This window comes from Ahaetulla prasina, chromosome 4 (genome assembly GCF_028640845.1).
Source record: "Ahaetulla prasina isolate Xishuangbanna chromosome 4, ASM2864084v1, whole genome shotgun sequence".
Classification (NCBI taxonomy): domain Eukaryota; kingdom Metazoa; phylum Chordata; class Lepidosauria; order Squamata; family Colubridae; genus Ahaetulla; species Ahaetulla prasina.
Genome location: NC_080542.1, coordinates 137,833,028 through 137,860,231, shown reverse-complemented (window position 1 = coordinate 137,860,231; position 27,204 = coordinate 137,833,028).

Here is a 27,204-nt window from a genome sequence, read left to right as displayed (position 1 = left end):
GGGCATGCTGTGGGCCCTATTGGTCAAGAATTGCAGCTGGTGGGGCCTAGGAGAAGATTCTTTTCTGCTGTGGGTCTTGTACTCTGGAACATCCTGTCCCATCCCAAAATGAGATCCATGCTCATCCTTTTGTACCTATCCCTTCATAATCCTGTTTCTCTTGGTTTACCAAATATATCAGGTATCCAGCTCCCACTGCATTTAACTTATTTTGGTTTTCTGGTATCCAACTCTCACTTCCATATAATAACATAGGGAGAAGCTTACTTATAAATATAGATGTTTTGCTTTTTGGACAAACCTTTTTTCTTTGCAGCAGACCACAGACCATTACTGATCTACCAGCATCTGCACATCTTAATTTTTCCATCCACTTCCCTATTTTAAGACACAGATTAATTGACTTGTACTAATTGTTCACCATTCATGTATCACCTGCAACCATTCCATTTTCATTGTTAAATACAGTTACTTTGGTCTTTTATATATTAATGTTTAAACTCTTGCTTCTTTTAGCATCATACAGTCTAATGTTTGCCACAAGTCATTTGAGTTCTCAGCAAACAGCACAGTATTATTTCATAAAAAGTATATATCCTTTCATATCCTCAGCTAATACTCCTCTGATAGTCCCACAAGTTTTCATTATACATAAATCCATAAATTCTCCAAACACCAATGGGACATTGGAGATTCTGGTTTCACTCCCTGCACAATGCTACTCACTAAGAATTTTATTTATTCTCATGCATGCTGTCATGGATCCAAGTAACATCCCCAACAAAAAAAAAGATTCCGAGGCTTGAGGTTCCTCAAAAGTTCCATTTTATTAGAGATGTCATACTGGCACATCTGGGAAAACCCGAATCTGAAAGTTTCCAGGTTTTCTGCACCCAGTAGAAAGTCCAAGGCCCTGCCCCAGCATCCATATATCCATCACATGGTCCAATCCAAGCACTGTCTCAACTGGAGAGGCCTCCAGTTCCATCCCACCTGGAGCAGGGCAAGATGTCTGTGAATCTCGGAGAAAAGAATGTTATTATGACTCTATACCAGTGGTAGTCAACCTGGTCCCTACCGCCCACTAGTGGGCGTTCCAGCTTTCATGGTGGGCGGTAGGGGTTTTGTCCAATACTGAAACACTTTCGTTTTTTTTAATTTAATTGACTTTTAAAAAAAAATTCATAGCATTATTTAAAAACCTTTTCATTAGGTTTCCATAAAATTCCCCATGACAATTTAAATTTCTGAAAATATACTATTTGTATCGCCCACGCATAAGTTTAGTTCACATTACGTTAGTGAAACTAAATGGCGCTGTAGTGCGACTGCAAACAAAAGACCCTCGTCCCAGAATAGCTTGCGCATCTCCCCCCACACCACCCAACTGTAACAGACAAGCAGAGCTGGTAGCCGGCGCCCCCCACCAAACCCAATCCACGATGCATGAGAGGTGCAGACAATGATACACGGCGCATTACTGTGGAACCGGTGGGCGGTTAGAAAATTTTACTGCTAACTGAGATACAAAAGTGGGTGGTAGGTATAAAAAGGTTGACTACCCCTGCTCTATGAACTGGACCCAGAAGCAAACTGTGAACCAGTGAAGCATGAGGAACCATGGTGGCTTTAGGGCCCTCAAAGACTGATTGTGCCAGTTGTAGCTCCTGAATACAGTTAGTCCTTGACTTACGCCCACAAGTGAGCCCAAATTTTATGTTGCTGAAACAATAGTTAAGTGAGTTTTGCCCCATTTGATGACCTTTGTTGCCACAGTTGTTAAGTGAACCACTGCAGTTGTTTAGCTAATAATATACCGTGTTTCCCTGAAAACAAGACCCTGTCTTATATTTTTTTTGAACCCTGAAATAAGCGCTTGGCCTTATTTTCGGGGAGGTCTTATTATTTCGGGATGCGTGGAGCAAGATGGGGCTCCTCTTGCCATCTTACCTGATTTCCAGCTCTGCGTTAAAATATTTGGGGGGAGGGTTTTTTTTTCGGGGGGAGGCTTATTTTAGCCCATGTGCTCAAAAGCCTGATTGGGCTTATTATCTGGGGATGTCTTATTTTTTGGGGAAACAGGGTAGTAGTTAAGTGAATCCCTATTGACTTTGCTCATTAGAAGGCCACAAAACCTGATCGGATGACTCTGGGACACTGCAACCATCATAAATATGAATCAGTTGCTAAGCATCTGAATTTTGATCACTTGACCAGAGGCGACGCTGCAACACGTAGGAAAAGTCACTTTTTTTCAGTGCGATTGAAACTTTGAACAGTCATTAAACGAGGTATTTTCAGTCTAGAACTACTGTACTCTTCACGAGTATTCTTATTTTATAATATATTTTATATTTATATATAAATATTTAATTTATTTTATATATAAGTATGCTTTTTTTCAAACAAGTTTTTATTGGTTTTTTTATTTCCCCCCCCCCCCCCCCGCATATTTTATGAACAGAGTATTGGCCATATCATATCTTATACAACTTAACATATCCAAATACATTTTACTTAGTTACAATTTCTGCCAAAATATTCTAATCATGTCTTAATATTTCCATGCTCATTTATATAAATCACATCTTCTTTCGCCCTCAAGTTCTAATTTCTCCATTTTTACTAATACATATTCTCTTTTATTATTTTTTAGCTATTTCAATTTTTATCCTGATATATTCAAACATGTTCGGGGTTGCCTTTCTTCCATTTCATCTTTTCCGTTTTACAGCAATCTTTTTTCTCCTTCTCCTTCCTCTCCCTTCCTTCTTTTATCCTTCCTACTTTCTTCTCTTCTACTCCTTCTCTACTTCCCCTTCCTTTCTCCCCTTCCTCCTTTCTTCCTCCCTATCTAACCTTCTCTCCTACTCTTATTTCCCCTCCCTTTCCTCCTCTCCTCTTCCCTTTCTTATATAAATATTTTCTTATATAAATATTATATATATTTGTTTTCTGAGGTTTTCGCGGGTGTTTGTATGTAGGTCTTTGGTTATTCGGGTTTTCTCCCACGTAAAACTGGAAGTGTCTTGGTGACGTTTCGACGAAGTCTCATTCGTCATCTTCAGGCTTCAGCTTCGTGCTTCTGGGAGCAATGTGTGATTGCAGCTGTTTCTTCCTTTTTAACTGCTAGTGGGGGCTTGAACTGATTGGGTGGGAGCTTGGCTGTGCTCTGAGTGGATGGGGGTGTGTCCTGTTTGGGTGGGGGCTTGGTTGTGCTCAGATTAGTCTGAGTTCCAGGGGGATTCGAGCTGGTGAGCTGCATTGCTGTTGTTTGGCTTCGTGTTTGTGGTCATGCTACATCTTCATAGTGGGTGTCCGTCTGCTGTATGTATGGATTGGAGGGGTTTGAAATGGCTAATGTTGCAGCTGCGGTCTGGCTTCTGGTCCTTGGTCGTGCTTCCTGATCAGTGTGGGTTTGGGTCTGTTTTCTGGGTGGATGTGTGGTGGTGACATCCTGTGTGGACCTCGTGAGTGTGGGTCTGGTGTCATTCCTCATGTTAGGGACTCATTTGTCAATAAGGGCGGGTTTCCAAATGGCTGATAGGCGGGAGGTATCATCTCATTTGTTCATGCTGTGTGGCCGTTTTTCTATCTCGATGGCTTCTCTGATTATTCTGTTGTTAAAGTGTTCAGTTTTGGCGATAGTTCTGGTCTTTTTAAAGTCAATATCGTGTCCTGTGGCTTTAAGGTGTTGGACCAGGGAAGAAGTTGGTTCCTCTTTTTTGACTGAGTTCTTGTGTTCTTCAATGCGTGCACTTATTCAAACCAACAGAAAGAATGGCCCCAGAGTGGGGTAGGAATGGGGATTTTGCAATATCCTTCCCCTGCCATGCCCACCAAGCCACACCCACCAAGCCACACTATGCCCACCAAGCCACGCCCACAGAAATGGTAGTAAAAAAGTTGGATTTCACCACTGCTGGGAATCTGGTCAGTCCTGCCTTTTAGGACCATAATCTAGATTTGAAAGCTACAATGAGATTTAGAGTGTACAGGGACATTCAAGTCACACTGATTAGAAGCCCCTTAAACTAAGCACATCTTTTCTCTGTTGCAGACAGCAGTTTCATGAGACAGGAGAATATGCAGCTCTTTCTTGATTGGTGTTACGTGCTTGCCTACAAATGTTCCAAATCCCAGTTCACCCTTCAGGTCCAGATCTCTACATAGCCCTGTTGGCTTTCCCTGCACTGCTTCCTTTTTTGTTGTCGTTGTTGTTCCTTGGAGTCTGATCTTCATGTCTAATCTCCGCCCACATATAGCAAATATATATATTTGCTAGTCTTGTGCATTCTGCTTAATTAAAAGTCATTTTGATTCCCCCTGTGGCTCAGGTTTTTTTTTTTTTTTCAGGCAAGAAACACTGTGCTGGCGAAGAAGAGGGGGTGGAGGAAACGTGCTGGGATTTTTAATTTTTTTTAAAAGAATCACACTGGTGCTTTAAACATTTGTGTTTACAATATAAATTTAGATCTAGGTTAGCTTCCCACAGCATTAATGATACTCATTAAAAAGATTTGTGATATTCTTGGTTGACATTTTGTTTTTGGGACAGATGCTTGGCTACAACATTTATCTGACTAGCATCAGTTATGAAAGTCCACATATCCCTGAATTTTTTATGATTTAGGTTTAAAATATCTTCAAGGCAATATATATGAAATAACCTAGCGATAAAGTAGGAATAACTATGGTTTGCCAGTACAGAAAGAACTGGAATTATATCAAAATGCTATTAGTATAAAATTGATCCAGTTAAATCTTAGTTTCTTTTCTCTGACTTCCTACCTTTAATTTTTTGGGGGTTAATTATTTTTATTCCTATTCTAAATTCTTACCCTCCAAAAGGAATATCATAATATGCATACTAGAGTGAAATTGAATTATAAGCAGATGGAAGGGATAATTTGAGAGATATACCATCTCTATAATAATATATGATATAATATATTATATTATATTATATTATATTATATTATATTATATTGCTCCCAGAAGCACGAAGCTGAAGCCTGAAGATGACGAATGAGACTTTGTCGAAACATCGCCAAGACACTTCCAATTTTACGCGGGAGAAAACTCGAATAACCAAAGACCTACATATATATATATATATATATATATATATATATATATATATATATATATATATATATATAATATTATATTATATCATATCATATCATATCATAATATATTATATTATAGCATATAATATGGTTCTTAGTTGAGATGCAACTTTTACAACAATGTTCAAGCTGAGTCTTAGCCAATAATTTTCACTTTGAATGAAACTCAAGTAGCACTTCTCGTTTGAAATTTGTGGCTTTTAAGACTCCAAGTCTTCACTCCATATATTGTTTCCCTCTCTGCTTTGCTTTGCTGTGTGCAAATGTTTATTCACTGTATTAGTATTATATAAAACAGCTGAGCAGCCATACAAGCATATACTTATTCCAAAGTTTCTGCCTCCCAAATGTATTACTTATTTTTCATGTTCATTGCAGAACATTCATTGGCCACTTTGATCCAGTGGTAGTAATGACTGAGAAAATCAGGGACCCCAAAGGATTAATGGGAAAGGCAGTAAATCAAGACAGAGTAATGGGACAATACAATTACATATTTTTTTCTGAGCCTGGTGTTTTACTCTTGACTTTTGTCTGCAACATACCACAGCCAACTCCTTAGCGCTATAATCCGAAGCTGAGCTAGTTCATGAAGGTTTTAATCCCCATTATTGCCTTTAAGATGAGAGATGAATGGGAGCAACCATCAAGAGTTTTTGGCACTTGGATCTTCCAGTAAAATTGGTGCTTCATCAAGGTGATAGTAATTCTAAGAGGTTATGGATACAAAATCTTGAAAAGAAGTTCAGGTAGTTTATCATAAGTGGTGATAAAGTGATGAGCAGGAGGTTTTAAGATAGAGAAGGAGAATGGAAGATTTTTACTTACTTTACTTAACTGTGACAAAAAATATCATACAATTGGGCACAACTGCCTTGCTTAGCAACAAAAACCCTGGTTCCAATTGTGTCAAATAATACCTGTAAATGTCCTTCTATTTTTGGATATAGATGTTTCTAACAAGAGAAAATTTCAGGAAGGCTCAAAACACAATTATGATCTCTCAAGTGTCAGTGATATTCATCCTCCACTTTTCAATTCAGGGATTTCATCACTGGTTTGTTAACTTTACAGCACAACCACTTTCCTTCACTCCACAACTGCCAGCATGTTTCCAGATATATAATGTGATATCCTGGGCATAAAACTGTTGAGATCATATTGAAATTAATTTAGACACTATTGTAAGTTACTTGCTATCCTTTGTATCTTTTTCTTTGTTTAATCAACAAACAGTAAACTTACCTATTTCAAAGGGGTGATTGCATATGACACTCCTATCAAAATACTGAATGCAAGTTTTGTACACTATAAGGATATTGTACATTATACTGTATATGTTCTGCCCAAGTTACTTCAGAAGAGCACTAAGTATGGATTTAAACGTAGACTTTCTTGAAACCAATCTATTAATCTGCCTTATTCAATACTAACTCAAAGGAACATATCCCTTATTATTGGAATTCAGGGTATCAGCCAACTGAAATTATCCATCTCCCATTCTTATTTTATCTGATACTGTCTGCACATGTATTCTTTTGCTCACCAATAGAACATCATTAGTGCTACACACCATTTTAAGAAGATGGAGCAGTTGTTGAAATGTTCAAGTGTGCCCTGCATTTTAGGGTATGAGCTTTGGCTCTCTTTTTGCTGGCTGTTTTGTATTAAGCTCCTGGACTATATTAGTATGGTGATCATTTTTTAAAAAAATTTTTAAATTTTATTTTGTATAAGTAAACATTGACATAAAATAGAATAGAATAGAATAGAATTTTTTATTGGCCAAGTGTGATTGGACACACAAGGAATTTGTCTTGGTGCATATGCGCTCAGTGTACATAAAAGAAAAGATACGTTCATCAAGAACAACAACACATCATAAAAGAAAAACATATAAGTAAAAGTATGCAATAACTATATTAATTTTATATAATGAAAGGGAATAATAGGACAAGAATGGTAGGCACATTTGTGCTCTTATGCACGCCCCTTATAGTCCTTTTAGGAATGGGGTGAGGTCAACAGTAGACAGTTTTTGGTTGAAGTTTTTGGGATTATGAGTAGACACTATAGAGTCAGGTAGTGAGTTCCAAGCATTAACAACTCTGTTACAGAAGTCATATTTTCTGCAATCAAGTTTGAAGCGGTTGACATTAAGTTTGAATCTATTGTTTGCTCTTGTATTATTGCGATTGAAGCTGAAGTAATCTTTTACAGGAAGGATATTGCAATAGATGATTTTGTGTGTTAAACACAGGTCATGTCGGAGTCATTGGAATTCTAAGTTTTCTAATCCCAGGATTTCAAGTCTGGTGGTATAAGGTATTTTGTTGTTTTCAGAGGAGCGGAGAACTCTTCTTGTAAAATATTTCTGGACGCGTTCGATTGTATTAATGTCAGAGATGTGATATGGGTTCCAGACAGGTGAGCTGTATTCAAGAATAGGTCTGGCAAATGTTTTGTATGGTCTGGTTAGTAGTGTAGAGTTTTTGGAAAAGAAGCTGCGTAAAATTAGGTTTACAATTCTTAGAGCCTTTTTTGCTATGTAGTTGCAGTGGGCTTTGGCACTTAGGTCATTTGATATGAAAACTCCAAGGTCTTTAACAGGGTGGGGGTCATCTGTAAGGTAATGTCCATCGAGCTTGTAGTTATTGTTGGGGTTCTTTTTTCCAATATGTAAGACTGAGCATTTGCTGTTGAGATTTGGAGTTGCCAAGTTTTAGACCAATCGGATACAAAGTCTTTTTGAAGGGTAGAAGTATTGTTAGTGGTGTTAAATAGTTTGACATCATCAGCAAAGAGAACACAATGACTTGAGATAAGGTCACAGAGATCATTTATGTATAGTATGAAGAGCGTTGGTCCAAGAACGCTGCCTTGGGGAACGCCACTTTTGACAAGAACAGGATTTGATAGAGCATTGCCAATTTTGACCACTTGTTGTCTGTTTGACAGGAAGGCGTTTATCCAATTGTGAAGAGGTCCTGAAATGCCATAGGATTTTAGTTTTAGGAGAAGTTTATCATGTACTACTGAGTCAAAAGCTTTACAGAAGTCTATGTAGATTGCATCTATTGCTTTTCCTTGATCAATGTTAGTAGTCCATATGTTTTTGCAGTGGAGAAGTTGTAAGTTACATGATAATTTTTTCTGAAACCAAATTGTTTATTAGAGAGTAGGTTGTTTGTTTCAAGGTGGAGTGTAATGGATTGGTTTATGATAGATTCCGTTACTTTGCATGAGACACAACATAGAGAGATAGGTCTGTAATTTTCAAGTAGGCTGGGATCTCCTTTTTTGAAGATAGGGATGACTGTGGCTAGAGACCAGAGTTTGGGAAGGGAACTAGTTGTGAAAGCTTTATTAAAGATTATGCTTAGGGGTTCTGCTATATTAATTGAAAGTTTTTTTAAGAAGTATGCACATAGTCCATCAGGTCCAATAGATAATGATGATTTCAGGTTACGAAGGGCTTTTTCAACATTATGAAACAATATATTTCATTATATTTCAACATAATTTTGCTCTTGTCTATCTATTATATATTTATTTGAAGTATACTTCACACTTCAATGACAGATATTGTTTCTTTTCTGCACTTTGAAGGTGTGATGAACCCAGAAAAGGCTTCTCTGTGGCTTCCAGAAATCAAAAGCTTTTGAGCTGTCTGTCTGAACCAGCTTTTCATTAATTCTCATTTGACGTGTGTCTGGGGCCCAGCTTCTGTCTTTGCTGCAGTAAGAGCTCACAGCAGGCAGGAGCAGCTTAATCGATGGGCAATATGGACACCAAGAAAGTGTTAATTGGTTAGAATACTTCAAGCATCCAGCAGAATCGACCTGATCAGTAGACACAGAGGAATTGATGAATTATGGTGAGGAGACAAGGAAGAGAGTGAAGAATTAAAAGCCTAATCCCCCAAATAAGAGGAGTATGAAGAAATTGAGGTGGGAGACCACAACCAGAGGAATAGCAGTCATATTCTACAATATATAGGTACTGAAAGCATCTTGTGCTCAAAATGAAGTTCCTTGGATATTTAGGGAACTGTTATATTTTGCAAAGAAGTTGGGGCCCAGATATGGTGTAAGGCCACTGTGATGAATCTATTCTAATACAGAAATGGTACTATGCATTGTAACTGCAAATAAGAACCAGAAATTAATTTATTTATCGAAGTTTTAAAATACTCACCTACCTTTATAGAGGGAACCTCGGCAATGTACCAGTAAAAATATTAAAACATAAAAGCAGTGGAAGGATGGATTAAAAAATAATATTAGTTCATTAAAAAGTGGAGGGAACACTTTCAGGGTGCTAGCAAACTCTATGGCTGCCTGCTCTTCTATTAGCCCCAAGCAAGGTTTCAGAGCCATGTTTTACACCTTTCTGAAAGGCCAGGAACGTGGGTGCCCATCTCATCTCTAGGAGGAGAATGTTCACAGAAATATATATTTTATATTAACATAAAACAGAATCATAGGACTCGGATGACTTCTAATCCCATCCCATGCCTAAGGCAAAAAATTTATACCATCCTGGTCAAATGGTTGTTCAGTCTATTCTTAAAAGCCTCCAGAGATGGAGCACCCACAACTTCAGGAGGCAAGCTATTTCATTGATTAATTGACTAATTAATTCATTTTGATTAATTAATTTTTAAATTAATATTAATTAATAGACTCCTGCGAGTCCCTTGGACTGCAAGGTGATCAAACCAGTCAGTCCTAGAGGAGATCAACCCTGACTGCTCTTTAGAAGGCCAGATCCTGAAGATGAAACTGAAATACTTGGCCACCTAATGAGAAGGAAGGACTCACTGGAGAAGAGCCTAATGCTGGGAATGATTGAGGGCAAAAGAAGAACAGGATGACAGAGAATGAGGTGGCTGGATGGAGTCACTGAAGCAGTCGGCGTGAGCTTAAATGGACTCCAGAGGATGGTAGAGGACAGGAAGGGCTGAAGGAATGTTGTCCATGGGATCATGATGTGTCAGACATGACTTCACAACTAACAACAAAATTATTCTGTCAGGAAATTTCTCATTAGCTCCAGGTTGGAATTCTCTTTGACAAGTTTCCTCTCACTGCTTCTTGTCCTACCCTCAGGAGCTTTGGAAAATAATTCACTCCTCTCGTCTCTGTGAGAGCCCTTCAAGCAGGGGCAAAATGCTACCGGTTCACACTGGTTTGGGCGAACCGGTAGTGATAAAAACTACTGGTTTGGGCGAACCGGTAGTAAAAAAAAACTACCAGTTTAGGTGAACCGGTATTTAAAAAAAGCTACTGGTTCATCTGGACCAGTATTTCTGATGATCAGTTGTGCTGCGCAGTTTATATTCTCTAGAAAGCAGAAAATCTAGCTAAATCATGAAGTACAGCTGTTCCCCCCTCGCTGTTCTGCTTACATTCCAAGCCTCCTTTTTCCATGCAAAGCACGTGTTTGGTGTGTATTGTGCATGTGCATGCAGTGTGCTTTTGATGCGCATCTCTCCAAGATGGCGCTGACGAAGGCTGCCTCAGTGAAATGCTCTCTAATTGTTTCTTTATTTCTAATTGTTCTCTGTGACTCACTACGGATTTCCTACTCACGAGACCATCTGCTAAAAATTAAGGAACATTTCTTTAAGGAGCAGCTTTCTTTGACTCACCCCCGCCTGTCTTTACAAACACGGAGGAGATTCTAACACAGGAAGAGGCAATTCCCACGGAGCCATGGATTACTAAAAAAACCAAACAACGGAAGAGAAGGAAGAGAGGTAAACGATCTGGGAACTTAAACAAATTAAGAAATTGCATTAAAACTCCTCTGCCTTCAATTTTCCTAACAAATATACGCTCACTTGCAAATAAGATGGATGAAATACTCCTCTTAAACAAATACTATTCTGATTTTCGCAATTCAGCAGTCCTATGCTTCTCTGAAACCTGGTTAAATGAATCAATTGAAGATAGCAGCCTGAACATTCCAGGGTTTCAGATGGAACGATCAGACAGGATTCCAGAAACATCTGGTAAAAAGAAAGGAAGAGGCTTATGCCTATATATTAACAGCAACTGGTGTCAAGATTTTAAAATAATTTACAAATTCTGTGACAACAATTTAGAGACTTTAATTATCAACTGCAAACCATACTATTCGCCTCGTGAATTTTCCTCATTTCTTCTAATTGCTGTTTATGTCCCACCACAAGCCTGTGTAAACAAGGCATTACGAACTCTAGCTGACCAAATCATGGAGGCTGAAGCCAAACACCCTGATTCACTGGCCATTGTTTTGGGAGATCTAAACAAGGCAAACTTAAGGAAAGAGCTACCAAAATACTTTCAGCATGTCAATTGTCCCACCAGAGGCAAGAATACTCTAGACCATTGCTACACAACACTAAAAGATGCTTATCGGTCTTTACCACGTGCAGCTGTAGGACACTCTGATCATTGCATGATTCACCTTGTACCTGCTTACAGGCAAAGACTTAAAACCACAAAAGCAACAATTAAATCAGTGAAGACCTGGACGGAGGAATCAAAATTAAAGCTACAGGCATGTTTTGACTGCACTGATTGGAATATCTTTGAAGATACCTCTGCAGACCTGGATGAACTCAAAGATACTGTAACATCATATGTCAGCTTCTGTGAAGACCTATGTGTACCTACAAAGAACTTGCAAATATACAGTAACAACAAATCTTGGTTCACACCTAAACTTAAGCAGCTACGCCATTCCAAAGAGGAAGCCTACAGATAAAATGCTGTACAATCAGGCCAGAAATGCACTAACAAGGGAGATCAGAGCAGCAAAAAGAAGCTACTCTGAAAAGCTAAAGAATCAGTTTTCAGCAAATGAACCAGCAAACATGTGGAAAACTCTTAAAAATATCACTGGCTATGGCAAACCTCCTTCCCAGGCTGAAGGTAATCAACAACTGGCAGATGACCTGAATGAGTTTTACTGCAGGTTTGAAAGGAAACTACAGCCACCTATCTCCACAACCCCCATCTCAGACACACCAACAACAGCCAAAACTTTTACAACTGACCCCATTTCATTGGGTTCACAACCCCTAGTGATCACAGAACAGGAAGTGCAAGACCTATTTCACAGACAAAAGCCAGCAAAAGCTCCAGGCCCAGACAAGATAACTCCTTCTTGCTTAAAAGTCTGTGCTGACCAATTGGCCCCCATCTTCACCCATATTTTCAATAAATCATTAGAGATGTGCTATGTTCCTTCTTGCTTCAAATGCTCTACCATCATCCCAGTGCCGAAGAAGCCCACCATCAAGGAACTGAATGACTACAGACCAGTTGCTTTAACATCTGTAGTCATGAAAACCTTTGAAAGGCTAGTGCTTTCCTACTTGAAAACCATCACAGATCTGCTGTTAGACCCCTTGCAATTTGCATACTGAGCAAATAGATCAACAGATGATGCTGTTAATATGGCTCTGCATTACATCCTACAACATCTTGAGTCTCCAAAGACCTATGCAAGGATCCTTTTTGTAGACTTTAGTTCAGCATTCAATACCATCATTCCAGACATTCTTCTAACTAAGCTAAACCAGCTACAGGTACCGGAACAGACTTGTAAGTGGATCACAAGCTTCCTAACAAACAGGAAGCAGCAGGTGAAGCTAAGCAAGATCACATCAAATACTTGTACAATTAGCACAGGGCCCCCCCAAGGCTGTGTGCTCTCCCCACTTCTCTTCTCTCTGTATACCAATGACTGCATCTCCAATGATCCATCTGTTAAGCTACTGAAGTTCGCAGATGACACAACAGTGATTGGTCTCATTCGAGACAATGACGAATCCGCATATAGACAAGAGGTCGAACGACTAGCCTTGTGGTGCAACCAAAACAATCTGGAACTGAACACACTCAAAACCGTAGAAATGGTGGTAGACTTTAGGAGAAACCCTTCCATACTTCCACCTCTCACAATACTAGACAACACAGTATCAACAGTAGAAACCTTTAAATTTCTAGGTTCTATAATATCGCAAGATCTAAAATGGACAGCTAACATCAAAAATATCATCAAAAAAGGACAACAAAGAATGTTCTTTATGCGCCAGCTCAGTAAGCTCAAACTGCCCAAGGAGCTGCTGATTCAGTTCTACAGAGGAATTATTGGGTCTGTCATTTGCACCTCTATAACTGTCTGGTTCGGTGCTGCAACCCAACGAGGAAAAACACAGACTTCAGAGGATAATCAGAACTGCAGAAAAAATAATTGCTACCAACCTGCCTTCCATTGAGGACCTGTATACTGCACGAATCAAGAAGAGGGCCGTGAAAATATTTACAGATCCCTCACATCCAGGACATAAACTGTTTCAACTCCTACCCTCAAAATGACGCTATAAAGCACTGCACACCAGAACAACTAGATACAAGAACAGTTTTTCCCCGAAGGCCATCACTCTGCTAAACAAATAATTCCCTCAACACTGTCAAACTATTTACTAAATCTGCACTACTATTAATCTTCTCATCGTTCCCATCACCAATCTCTTTCCACTTATGACTGTATGACTGTAACTTTGTTGCTGGCAATCCATATTTATATTGATATACTGACCATCAATTGTGTTGTAAATGCTGTACCTTGATGAATGTATCTTTTCTTTTATGTACACTGAGAGCCTATGCACCAAGACAAATTCCTTGTGTGTCCAACCACCCTTGGCCAATAAAAAATTCTATTCTATTCTATTCTATTCTATTCTATTCTATTCTATTCTATTCTATTCTATTCTATTCTATTCTATTCTATTCTATTCTTCTTTGTATCACACATCGCAGGCAGCAAACCAGTGGCAATCCATGGAGGATTTCACCACTTTCCCAGGGGTGAAATGCTACCGGATCGGACCGGATCGGATGAGTAGGTAGCGGAGTTTGGTTCTGGTTCGCCGATCTGGTAGCAATCGCTGGCTGGCCATGCCCCCAAACCAGTCCACGGCCCGCAGTCCAGCCTTCGCAAGCTGGACACTGGAACACCGGGAAGGCAGCTTGCCACCTGCTCATCCTCGGGTCAGGGACCTGGGCCCATTCCCCGAGGCCCCAGAGCCGCCGCCTTCCCCAACTGGGTCAGGGAATGCCGCCCACTCTTATTTATTTATTTAATTAAACTTTTATACCACCCTTCTCCCGAAGGACTCAGGGCGGTATACAGCCTGCATTAAAACAATTTATATACACCCTAAAATAACAATTAAAAAACTTATTCCATAAAGGCCGAAATTAAAACCGTCCAAATTGACCAATAAAATACCCAATAAAATGCAATTAAAATTTAAAATTTAAGAATTTAAAAATTTAACAATTAAAAAATCAGGCCAGTCCCGCTTGAATGAATAAATAAGTTTTCAGTTCCCGGCGAAAGGTCCGAAGGTCAGGTAATTGGCGTAAACTGGGGGGAAGTTCGTTCCAGAAAGTAGGCCCTTCCCCTGGGGGCCACCAGCCGACACTGCCTGGCGGACGGCACCCTGAGAAGACCCTCTCTGTGAGAGCGCACGGGTCGGTGGGAGGCATGTGGTAACAGCAGGCGGTCCCGTAAGTACCCGGGCCCTAAGCCATGGAGCGCTTTGAAGGTGGTAACCAAAACCCTGAAGCGCACCCGGAAGACCCCAGGTAGCCAGTGCAGACTGCGCAGGAGTGGTGTTACCTGGGAGCAACGTGGTGCTCCCTCAATCACCCACGCAGCTGCATTCTGGACTAGCTGAAGTCTCCGAGTGCACTTCAGGGGTAGCCCCATGTAGAGAGCATTGCAATAATCCAGGCGAGAAGTGACGAGAGCATGAGTGACCGTGCATAAGGCATCCCGGTCTAGAAAGGGGCGCAACTGGCGGACCAGGCGAACCTGGTAAAAAGCTCTCCTGGAGACGGCCGCCAAATGATCTTCGAACGACAGCCGTCCATCCAGGAGAACGCCCAAGTTGCGCACCCTTTCCGTTGGGGCCAGTGACTCGCCCCCAACAGTCAGCTGCGGTTGCAGCTGACTGTACCGAGATGCCGGCATCCACAGCCACTCCGTCTTGGATGGATTGAGTCTGAGTCTGTTTCTCCCCATCCAGACCCGTACGGCCTCCAGACTCTTCCTTCGCCCACTTGCCCGCTCGCCCCCTGTTCCCCCTTCGCCTTTGGTCAGGGCCCAGGGATACCTCATTCCCCTGAGACCCCAGAACCACCCCCTGCTTGCCGCCTGCCTCAATCGGGTCAGGGAATGCGCCATTCCCCGACACCAGCCTTGTCCCGGAGCCGCCGCCCACTCTTCCTTCGCCACGCAGCGTATACTTACTTTCTTCCAGCGGCTGGCTGCCAGGAAAGGCAAGAATCCAAAGGTTAGAGTCCCTCTCCTTGAATCTGCTGCTGCCATTGCTGCGTGTTCCATGCACCGACTGCGCAAGCGCACACCCGTTTATTTCATTTATTTATCAGTGGCAGGTTGGGTGTGTGCTTGCGCAGCCAGCGCATAGGTGGCATATTCAAGGAGAGCAACTTTGGTAACTTTTGGATGCTTGCCTTTCCCGGCAGCCAGCCGCTGGAAGAAAGTAAGTATATGCCGCGTGGCGAAGAAAGAGCGGGTGGCGGCTCCGGGACAAGGCTGGTGTCGGGGAATGGTGCATTCCCCGACCCGGTTGAGGAAGCGGCGACCAGGGGGTGACTCTGGGGCCTCAGGAAATGGGGCAACCCTGGGCCCCGGCCCCTGACCAAAGGCAAAGGGCAAGCAGGTGGCGAGCGGGCGGTGAGTGGGTGGCACTACCGGAGAAAGGCTGGAGTTGGGGAATGATACATTCCCCAATCCCGTTGAGGCAGGTGGCAGCTCCAGGGCCTAGGTGAAGGGAGAACAGGTGGCGAGGGAAAGGGAAAAGGCAGAATAGAAATTATTTTTTTTCCCTACTAGGTTCTGTGGGCGTGGCTTGGTGGGGGGAAGTTGTGACTGAGTGGGCATGGCTGTGAGTGACATTGAGTTGGCCATGCCCACTCAGTCACAGGACACACCCACCCACCAAGCCACACCCACAGAGTTGGTAGCAAAAAAATTTAGATTTCACCTCTGCACTTTCCTCAAGTATTGGAAGATTGCTATTGAGTCATCCCTAGTTCATTAGACTAGATATACCTAGTTCATCATACAATTAGCCTCCAGACTTTTTATCATTTTTGACTTCCTACCTTGACTTCCTACCCTTTGTTGATACAGTCTAAAATTGCACTGCTGGCTCATCCTTAAAAGCAATATAGGGCATCTTTAAATATAGTATATATTTAAATATAAACATAGTAAAGAGCCGTGGTGGTGTAGTGGTTAGGGTGCAATATTGCAGGTTGACTCTGTGTTCCACTGCCAGGAGTTCGATCCTGACAGGATTCAAGATTGACTCAGCCTTCCAACTTTCCCAGGTCAGTAAAATGAGAACCCAGATTGCTGGGGGCAATATGCTGACTCTGTAAACTGCTTAGAGAATGCTGTAAAACACTATGAAGTGGTATATAACTGTTATTGTTATTGCTATGGTAATAGAATAGAATAGAATAGAATTTTTTATTGGCCAAGGGTGGTTGGACACACGAGGAATTTGTCTTGGTGCATATGCTCTCAGTGTATATAAAAGAAAAGAAACCTTCATCAAGGTACAACACTTACAACACTTAATGGTAGTCATAGGCTACAAATAAGCAGTCAAGAAACAATCAAATCAATGTAAATCGTAAGGATACAAGTCTATACTATACTACTTCAGCTTCAATTGCAACAATACACGAGCACATAATAGATTTAAGCTTAATGTTAACCACTCCAATCTTGATTGCAGAAAATATGACTTCAGTAACAGAGTTGTTAATACTTGGAATACACTATCTGACTCTGTGGTCTCTTCCCAAAATCCCCAAAGCTTTAACCAAAAACTATTTACTATTGACGTCACCCCATTCCTAAGAGGACTGTAAGGGGGGTGCATAAGAGCACAAGCGTGCCTACCGTTCCTGTCCTATTGTTTCCTTTCGTTATATAGAAATATATAGATTTGAAGATTGCATGCATGACAGGATTTTGAGTGTCAGATAGAGAAGAAACATGAGTCACTTTGATCTAACGGTAAAGGCATCAGACTAGAAACTGGGTGACCATGAATTGAAGTCTTGCCTTAGTCATGAAAGCTAACAGTGATTCTGTCTGTCTGTCTCAGCCCAATTTCTCAGGGTTGTTGTTGTGGAGGAAGTAGGAGAAAGGTGTGGTAGATATGTTAATTCCTTTGAAGCTTTTTTTTTGGTAAAAATAATAAAGGTGGAATACAAACAAACAAATAAATAAAATAAATTCCAAGATAGGGAATTGGCTTTCTAAAGTATTTGATAGAGAATGCTGGTCTTGTAAGGATACAATCTAGGAACTGACCATAACGTATTACTGTAGATCTCACTTCTCTTGACTAGCCATTATTGATAGACCTGGCTTAATCTGAGCTCATTTGAAGACATTTTAAGACAGTTGCCAATCCAATATAAGAGACTGATATACAAATTGATGTTATTTTTAATACTTGTTAGTTTAAATAAAATTCCTGCCTCATGCGCATTAAGTAAATTTCTTTCAGCATAGCATGAATTACCTTCTAGTAAACATTGCAAGAGTAGACTGTAAATTATTTTGTTTGTAAATTCTGTTTGACATACAAAACAGAGTTAAAAAGTCCTTAAACTGAACATGAAAAAATTTAAATATATTTTGGACATTGTGAGTGTGAATCACATATTGGACCCTTTTTCAATCTGGTGGTTTCCAAATCTGTTAACAATTCTCATAATTCCCAATTAGCACAGATAGTGCCTGATGACAAAATTTTATTAAAGATTTAGTCTAGTTTTGTATTTCTTTTAATTTTAATTGGATAAGTTCCTTAATAGATCACTAGTTTCCCTGCAAATAAGACCCTGTCTTTTTTTTTTTTGAACCCTGAAATAAGCACTCGGACTTATTGCCATGCGCTCAAAAGCCCGATTGGACTTATTATCAGGGGATGTCTTATTTTGGGGGAAAGGGGGTACTTATTAGTAGATACTGGGAATGCTATGGAAATAAAATAGTATATCTTTATTTCAGCAAAGCATTTGACAATTAATCCATGACATTCTGATTAGTAAGCTTTCTCAATATGGACCATTTGGTGGGTGTAGAGTAGATGTGAAAACAGCTCTTCATAAAACTAATGAGAGACTAAATTGATGCCATAAAGTTTAATCTTGAGATAAGCATTCTTCAAAAGTTTTTATCAGTAACTTGGGTAAAATATTGAACGGGTGTTGCTTATATTTGCAGATAATACAAAATTTATTGTGATATATTGTATAATATCCTTAAAGTCAGACAAGAAATTCAAAATTACAAGATTGGGAACTGGGCTCAGTGGAAAGCAGTAGAAATAATCTAGTAGAAATAATTTAAAAACCCTGCATTTAGGAGGAATAAATCAAACCACAGAAATTTTGTGGGATCTCTGCTTATCAATAGTATGTGTAGAAAAGATATTTCAACTGTACTTGATCAGAAACTAAATGAATCAACATTATACCATGTCTTCCAGAAAAATAAATTCCATTTTTTATGTTTTTTTACAAATCATGAGAGGATGGAATAATTTCATTCTATTTTCCTTTAGTTAGAAAGCATTTTGTCTACGGTGTTCAATTCTGGGCAATGGATGTTTAGACAAGCTGGAACAGGGGCAAAGATAGATAATAAAGTTAATTGGGAAACTGGAAAATTAAACCCCACAGGGACAGATTGATATGATGGGATATGTTTAGTTATGAGAGGGAAAAAAAATAGAAGAAGGTTATGCGGATAGACCTCAATTTACAACCGTTTGTTTAATGTCCAAAGTTACAATTGCACTAAAAAAGCGACCTTCCTTGTATTTTTTAATGTTAGAGCATCTCATGGTCAAGTGATAGAAATCTGATCAATTGGCAATTGGCATGTATTTACAATGTTTGCAGGAACCTGGTCTCATATGATCACCATTTGAAACCTGGCTTCTGATAAGCAAAGTCAATGAGAGAAGCTGGATTTGCTTAACAAGTACTTAACCACTGTAGTGTGTCCTTAATAATCATGGCAAAAAAGATCCTAAAATTGTGTGTGACTTAACAACCACCTTCTTTATTAAAATGGTGTTAATTACCGGTAAGTCAGGCACAAGTTTAATGTTTATTTGCAGGTAGTGCAATCAAAATTAAGGTCAGAATTTCCATTACAGGACTGGATCTTTAACAGGACTTTTCTGAAAACTTGTAGGATTTTTTTGTGTATTCTTTACTATTTCTTGAATATGGAATACTTTTTAAAAGGTAGTTAAAGAGTATTAATGAAAGTGGATCTCATTACTTTCTGTATGCCTCAAAGCAGAATGATTAAGTGTGAATTCTTGCTGTGAATACAGTGAGCTGCATGTACCTAAATGACCTCTTTCAATTCTGATCTACAAATATTGTGATCCTACAACTTTGTGCTCAGGAATACACATTTCTGAGCCACGCTGGTATCCATATTCCACCATGTAAAATTTTATTTCCAGAGTAGGTGAGCATTGTGGTTTTCGATTCTACCCAATTTCACAAATGTATTGTTGAAACCAGTATAACTGAAATGTACCTGCTAATATTTCCCATCGTGCAGAGTTTTAGGGGGAAAAAAATAGAGAGTGGCTTAGGCTAAATAGTACAGGTCTCCTGCGTGAGCAGGGGGTTGGACTAGATGACCTCCAAAGTCACTTCCAACTCTGTTACTGTTACTGTATTTCACAAGGGCTTTGAAATGGCAATGCCAGATGTACCATTCAAACATTGTGAAAACTGGGCCTATAGTGTGTTTCTTCAAGTACTCTTTACCATCTGTTCTGTCGTGTATAGAGTTGCAGTCCTTTCTGTTTTCAGCAGGTTGCTTTCATAATATTTAGAGTTTATACTACAATATATTGGGAGTTTTGCCTAGAAATTAAAGCTAAAGAATTTTTTTTGCCTAGAAATTAAAAAAGGAAAAGAAAATATTTAAGCAAGAATCATAATATAGGTCACCTCTGACAAACTCAGATAATTATATCTTCCATTATATCCAATTAATATAATTATTACATGCTTATGCTTATATATATGCTTATATATTGTATAGTTATTTCATGCTTATGCTTATATATACTGTGTGACAAAATAAAATAAATAAATAAATAAATAAATAAATAAATTCAAGTTGCCTTCAGATAACAAAGTTCTCTTTGACCTTTACCTTTTTTATTTTTATTTTTTTTATTTTGTCACAACAGTATATGCAAACATTGACATAAAAACACCAACACATCATATAAACATATATATAGGCTAAAATATGTATAAAATATAAAATATAGGCTAAAATATGTATATATATGAGCAAAAGTATTAATTAGATATAACGAAAGGGAACAACAGGACAGGAACGGTAGGCACTTTTGTGCTCTTATGCACGCCCCTTACAGACCTCTTAGGAATGGGGTGAGGTCAATAGTAGACAGTCTTTGGTTGAAGATTTTGGGATTTTGAGAAGAGACCAGAGTATCAGGTAGTGTGTTCCAAGCGTTAATAACTATTACAAAAATCATATTTTCTGCAATCAAGACTGAAGCGGTTAACACTGTTTGAATCTATTGTTTGCTCTTGTATTATTGCGATTGAAGCTGAAGTAGTCTTTAACAGGAAGTACATTGCAATAGATGATTCTGTGTGTTAAACACAGGTCTTGTTGGAGTCGGCAGAGTTCTAAATTTTCTAATCCCAGGATTTCGATATAAATAAATACTTTATTTCAAAGATTTCTTTTACCAGTTTTCTGATAAAAGATGATAAATTTGTGGGGTGGAGGGGGGAAATATTCAATGGCAGTGGCATGTTGAAACTAAAGAGTTTATGAATGTGACACAAATCATCTGGAAGTAAACAGAAACCTGGATGAATAATGAAATTGTATTTTCATATGACAAGGAATAGTTGAAACAAACTCTCACCCATCAATATGGATATTTAAATTGACTTAAAGATTGGCACATGTGCAAAAATATATTCAAAAATCTCCCTAAGTATTCCTGTTAAGATGAAAATTGAATTTACTTCTACTTAGACTACAGTAGTTCCCACGGCTTCCTTGGTAAAGTTTTTCAGAAGTGGATTGCCATTGCTTACTTCTAGGCAGCGGTGAAATCTAAAAATTTTCCCTACCGGTTCTGTGGGCATGGCTTAATTGGTGGGCGTGGCTTGGTGGTCAGGTGACTGAATGGGCATGGCCAATAATAATAAATAATAAAAATAATAAAGTATACAAAACTTGTGAGCACACTGGTCTACCTTCTTTAAAAATAGAGGCACTGGTCTACCAATTGCCTTTTTTTGGGAGGCACCGGTCTATCTTCTTTAAAAATAGAGGCACTGGTCTACTAGCCGCCTACAGCGCTGATCAGCTGTAGTGCAGCCCTTTGAAGCACCATGGCAGTCATTTAAGGCCGTTTGCAGTTATATCACCACCAAGAGCTTCAGGGACAGAGAAGAGAAACAGCGAGGCGTGGGTGGTCAGGGAGGGGCAGGGATTTTTGCTACCGGTTCTCCGAACTACCCACCCCCATCGCTACAGGATCACGTGTTCCGGTCCAAACCTGGAGCATTTAACCCCTGCTTCTAGGACTCAAAAAGAATAACTAGCCTTCAATCATCCAACTGGCTTTGTACCTGGGGTGGGATTAGAACTCATGGCCTCCTAGTTTCTAGCCTGATGCTTTAAACAACCACACCGAACTGGCTCTAAAGTGATTTAGGTATATACAATTCTGTATCAGATTATGACAGTCAAATGAATTTGGAAATTTTAGGGTGGAAATATGTGGTTTGAATATTCATTTTTCCATTTTCCTTTTCATAAAAGAATTTTGTTCTATAAGCTTGGCAAAAGGTCTATGGGAAAACTTTGTGCAATGCTCCAAGATTTTCCCTTGCTGCCTGTGCAGTGGTGGGTTGCCGCCAGTTCGGACCAGTTCTATAGAACCAGTAGTAAAACCTGCGGGAGGCTCTGCCCACTGACCCAAATGTCATCAAAACTCTTCTGTGCATACGTGGGCATGATGCAAACACATCGCTGTGCCTGTGTAGTTATACTCATACACAAAGATATGAAATTGACCTGAGAAGGCCTTTGAAACAACCACATCAAGGGAAAAAAAGCCTCCTTACTACTCTGTACAAAGATGCCTTGTTATGTCAGTATGTTTCAAATGCCTTCTACAAGTTTATTGTTCTGCGGTCTTGCACAAACTTTAAAGAAGAACAGTGGAGAAAAAATTCCTAAAATAAATAACACTTGCTGTACATTAATCATCTTGTCTATTCAACAGTTATCTATTATCAGCTGACCTTGCATCACTGGATGTCTCTTTTTGTTTGGTGGTCCTTTACAAAGCATTCTTTTTTGTTCTTTCGTTCTGTTTGTTATAACTGTCTTTGTAATTTGACTAATCAATTAATACTCTCCTCTCTAAGTTTAAAAGAACTTGTCATTCACAAATTTGATGTTTCCAGCAAAACTACAGGCAAAGACTGTTCATCTTGCTGCCAACTTCCTATTGTTATAATACCAAAATCCAAGACTTATAATGACTGTCTTATTAAATAATCTGATTATTTAACAGGGGGCCTATTCACTTGCAAATTGTTTCTTGGTTACATTTCTGCCTCATGTTTTCCTTTATCATGATAGTTTTTCTTCCACTTGTCAGCTTTTGCTGTGAGACTTGGTTCCTTCAGCCTTCTTCCTCCCTGGCGATTTCCCCAAAATTTCAAAATGATTGCGTTTACCTGACCTTTGCAAGTGTCCAGCCTAAAAACCAAGAATGACACATTGTAATTCTTCCCAGCTGAGTTCTTTATTATTTCCACACCTACAGACAGAATCTTGCCTACTATCTGCGTGTACCAGATATTCTGGGAACTGTTATTGTCGTCATCCTTTCTCTCACACAAAATATCTAGACTGCATTGACTCTTACTCCCCTGGAGTGCAACCCTCTCTTCTGGGAATCCATCCTACTATATATTTTTACCGTAAGAGAAAGCAGGTTTTTATATTGATTAAATGGCACTGGGAAAATGAGACATATTTCATTTTTCTGACTTTCATTTGCAAGAATGTATATATATATTTATCATATTTTAAACATGCAAAATGGAGCAGAAGGGTGATATATTCAGAGCACTTGTCTGATGGGATACCCAAATATTTTTGAGTAAGATATCACCTTTGATTTTCCAAATAGGTTCTGGGCTTAAACTAGGTGATCATTCTTCTCTCGTGCTGAAACTTGGATTTTGTGTATTCATGTCAGCTTTTTGTGATCTGTTCAATTTTGAACAATGAATGTTTAAATAGGTATTAGTTTGATTTGTAAATTGTACTCCTAACATCCTGGGGCCCAATGAATATTGCTATTTCTGCAGCCAGCTTAGTTCTACCATACTACAATCAATTTGTCCAGCTCTATATTTCTTCGTCTATTCTCCTTGGTCCCTTTGGAAATGATAGATGCACTCCATGGATCTCCAGTCTGAATTAGAACAATTATTCAATTTCTGATTGCTGCATGATTCATAACAATGTACTATTTCATTTCTTCTTGCTAAACAATCTTCTATTTATATAAATGTATTGTTGTGCAAGAAATGATTTTGTGTTACAGTTGTAGCCATCTTCTCTATTTAACCATATATTTGTTTAGTTTGTTAGTTGCTAGGAATCCAATAATAAAAAAACACATTTATTTTGTGCACCAATGACTTTGGCAACATGATTTGGTATCATATAAAAATGCTCAGCAAATGAAGATGCTCTTGCCTTAATGTGGTTAAAAAGAGGACCAGAGCAAATGTTCCAGAAACGACTGTATGAATGATACCTCCCATAGGGAGGAAAATAAGGATATTAGGAGACAAACTTAAATCTATCTATCATGATTCTAGGATGCAAAGCAAACATTTCCATGGATCTTTTAGTTGCACAAATAGATCTAAAATGCTTGTGTTTTTTCTTCAGTGACTTGTTTTTATTGCACGTTAAAAATTATATGAAGCAAAAATGTGTTATGCTTCCATCAGAATTGTCTGTTCTAGGGTCACATGATAATATCACACAGCATGACAAATATAATCACTTAGGGTCTGCCTTCTAAAGGCGGTTAAATGTTTACAATTGACAAAATAGCTCCATTTGTGAAGGTCCGCTCACTCGCACAAGTACCCACTATTCGTGCAAGTGGCCCCTATGATAGCCTGATTCCGACTAAACCAAGGCCTGGAATTGGGGACCTCTGACATACACCATGTAGTAAAAAATTCTTTAATCTAGCAGATTTTTAATAGCAGATTCTCCTTTTCCTCCTTCACATGAATTCTCTGGAAGAACCACAATATTGGATGCTCATGAGTATTTAGGACATGGGCTATCCAGTATGTGGTTAAAAGGTTTCTCCCTTGTAGTTAAGACATTGGCTACCCCAGTTTAGTGTTAAAGGGCTTCTTCCTGGATTTTAATCACAGGTTATGTTTGTGGTTTCAGAGACTTGGAAGTTGAAATTCCCTTATATGCAATCCAATTTTAAAAATTTAGGGCTACTTTGAATACTCTTGTGTTGAGTCACGGAAAATTCCTCCAGTAGGCACTTAAACTGAACGCATATTCAACATTTTCAGCCTGGTTTTGATGTCTCACCCATCTTTCCTTCTCCACTCCTGCTGTTTCTTCCCTGCAAATAATCAGTCATATGAGCAATCTCATCTGCTCAGAATCCATGCAGTGAGAAGGATAAACAGCACAACAGGGTGTGATCTTTCAGATTTGGTTCCATAATTATTTCATTGTAGGCAAAGTAAGGCAATGGGAATTATTACCTGAAAAACCATCCAAAAAGAGAGTGACCTTTGGAAATTAAGAAGATTCAGTTTTGGCTTGGTTCCAGTTAAAAAAATAAATATATCTGTGTTCCATCTAACTGTTCATCTTAGTTACTCCTTAAATTGTGCAAACTGAGCATATTTACAAATTTTGGTATGAGAATTTTGGGCTTCTTCCACCTCCCTTCATGTTGCACTTAACAACATGCATAGCAATAACACTATCATTTACTGTGAAAGCATCCTGCTAAAATCGGGCCTAAGGCCTATCTCACTACTCTTGTTTTTAGATAGTCAACAAATGCCAATGAACATAATGTTCTCCTTCAACTAGCTTTGAAAGGGACATTGACTTTGGTAATGGTGCATTGATCATAGCTAGTAGTCTAGGAATCATGTTATCCTCTATGAATGTATCTGAACTCCTTAAAATGTTGTCGCTATGAGTGACCTTTGCTACATCTTGTAGCATGGTTTAATTCTATGCTTGGAAAGAGGTTCTTTCTTAGAGTCGTTCATCTTCATAGGATAAGTTGTATGGACCAAAATACGGAAAAACATCAACCTATCATTTTAAATTTAAACATCTAACTTTATAATCAGGGTCAATATGTTACAAAAGAGGTGCATTGAAAACTCTTATGCAAATGAAGAACATTCCTCAGTTTAAGTGGACAGGAATCCTGATTATAGCTAGCTTGAAGCAGAAGTCAATGTCAGGTTGGACATTATGAGATTTATTTATGACACTTATCTCTGCCTCAATTCTTAACCTTATTGCTTAACACAGTGTAAGCCGCCCTGAGTCTTCAGAGAAGGGCGGGATATAAATTCAAATTAAAAAAAAAACAAAAAAAAAAACCAGTTTGTAGCTGACATTTCTAACTTATTTATAGATAAACTAGAGAACCTTGACTATTATATGGACAAGGTACACTGTATGCAGCCACGTTGAAGCAAGCATGCTGTTTGAACTATGTCTGAGAAAGGATTAGCGCCACATTCTACCAAATAAATAGCACAATGACCAAGCTGTACTCTCTGGAAAATTGTTAGAAATAAATTGTACGTGCCTATGCAGATGATGATAGTTAAATTGTATTAATAAGGGAACCAGTACAATCTTTATTGCAAAGAAAATGTTTCTAAACATGTTGATGCTGAAATACACCTCTTTATTGGGCATTAAAGGGACATGGTAGCTTAGTGGCTAAGACGCTGAGCTTGTTGATTGAAAGGTCGGCAGTTCAGCTGTTTGAATCCCTAGTGCCGCTTAACGGGGTGAGCTCCCGTTACTTGTCTCAGCTTTTGCCAACCTAGCAGTTCAAAAACACGTAAAAATGCAAGTAGAAAAATAGGGACCGCCCTTGGTGTGAAGGTAACAGCATTCCGTGCACCTTTGGCTTTAGTCATGCCGGCCACATGATCTTGGAGCCGTTTTTGGACAGACCACGGAGACATCTTCGGCTTTGAAACGGAGATGAGCACCACCCCTTAGAGTCGGGAACAACTAGCACATATGTGCGAGGGGAACCTTTACCTTTACCTTTATTGGGCATTAAGGAGTTTCAAGCTGGGTGCTCATTTATCCCGTATCATTATAACATACTGCCATTGGTAATTCCAGCAGGTAAATGTTTGCATATCTTGCAATGTCTTTGCCCTTGTGGTTTGAGTTAGTGGAACATGCATTGTTGCTCCTTTTATTGAGAAATTGAAACTATTAGTATCACACCTATTAGCAAGAATAAATTAAAATGGCCAACCACACAAGTCTTTAATGAACTCTTTAGAAATGTACTCATCTATTATATAATTTTTATCAGTGAAAATCCACTGTAATTGTCCTAAGTACGTTAAAGAAATGTTTGTATTTTAGGTCAGATAAGTGACTGTCCAGTCTCTTCTTAAAAACCTCCAAAGATGGAGCAAGGAGGCAAGGAATGTTTCAAGTTCCATTCCCTAAGGAGGTTCATCTGGCAGGACTCAGAAGAAAGGCCTTATCTGTGGTGGCTCTCTTATTTTGGAATATCATCTCTTCAGAAATTAGACTGGCCTCCATTTTGACACTCTTTCATGGGGCCTGAAGA